General features: G+C 29.0%; 1 long non-coding RNA gene across 1 annotated transcript; it reads left to right on the plus strand.

Annotated features, from left to right (window-relative positions):
- Positions 1 to 372: 372 nt before the first annotated feature.
- Positions 373 to 750, plus strand: LOC111708022 (uncharacterized). The gene is made up of 3 exons (XR_002766574.1): positions 373 to 424; positions 588 to 632; positions 689 to 750. It is a non-coding gene; the product is annotated as an uncharacterized LOC111708022 (long non-coding RNA).
- The last annotated feature ends 514 nt before the right edge of the window (positions 751 to 1264 follow it).

Here is a 1264-nt window from a genome sequence, read left to right on the forward strand (position 1 = left end):
CAGTTGTATCTCCCTTCTATTCCATACTCCTTGGCCATAGCATGTAAAAATCCAATTCACGACAATCACACGAGCATGTTGACACAGGTTAAAAAGGTATTAAAGATGTAAAACCCCACTTTGATTAAAAGTTGAAGAGCATCAGCACTGTGCTAGAAGGAAACAAGATGGAAAAAGACAAATCTTGTGGAGTTGTGTGTGTGTTGGGGAGGGGGAGGGAATCAAATAGGACAACTCAATTTTTAGGATTACTAAAATGTGTGTAATTTTAGACCTTATAATAGAAATATCATAGGATTTTTAATTTAGACTTCATAAACAACTTTTAAAAAATGTTTATATTCCCAAAAAAATTAATTTTTCAAAATTTTCAGATCTTAAAAATGTCCACTGAACCACCGGGAGATGACAAAGTACGAGTGAGGTAAAAAGAAAAAACATTTTTTTATGACTTTTTTGTGATAATCTTATTCCAATAATCTAAAAAAACAAATATTACATTGAGACATTATTTATGTTAAAAAACTTGCACATTGTATGGCCGCTAACAAGGTTTAATCAAATAGTTTTATTTCAACTTTTTTTAGATATCGCCATAACAGATCAAAAGCTCTGCGACCTAGACCGCTCAGGTATTTTATGATTTTTTTTCTTTAACCACGCCGGTGAAATACTTCTATACTTTTAGTTATGTTCCGACTACAGAGGAGAATTTGAAGTTATTTAACACACGACCCTTGAGGTAGATTTTTAAAATAAGATTTAAAATTCTGAATCTTAATTAATTAAAGAAATTGTGTTTTTTCCTTAGTCCTGGTTTTCTTATACGTTGGCAAATTTATTTCACATAGCTTTGTTATTTCAAACTTTTAATTCTGTTAGACTAATTATTCTACGTTTGAAATAAAAAAGGATTAAACCATTAGGCTGCAAAGATATACCGCCCGTAAATTCTGAGTTTGCAACTCAATTCCTTTTATCGAAAGAAAATTTTTAAAATTTTGCTAACAATACTAGACTCTTTATTATTATGTTAATAAAACTTTAATTAATTTTAGCTTTATGACATCATATGATACAAAATTTTTTTCTTAAATTTGATTTTGGAACTAGTCATTTGAGCTTAAATTTGATGATTCTTTTATCTCTAATAAACTATATGTATGATATACAATAATGCATATAGTGTAACTGTAATATCTGTACACCTGAACTCAAATGTCGTTGTACATTATTAATTATCTACGTAAATAGTTACACAAGA

The sequence above is a fragment of the Eurytemora carolleeae genome, unplaced genomic scaffold, assembly GCF_000591075.1.
Source record: "Eurytemora carolleeae unplaced genomic scaffold, Eaff_2.0 scaffold5, whole genome shotgun sequence".
Lineage (NCBI taxonomy): Eukaryota > Metazoa > Arthropoda > Copepoda > Calanoida > Temoridae > Eurytemora > Eurytemora carolleeae.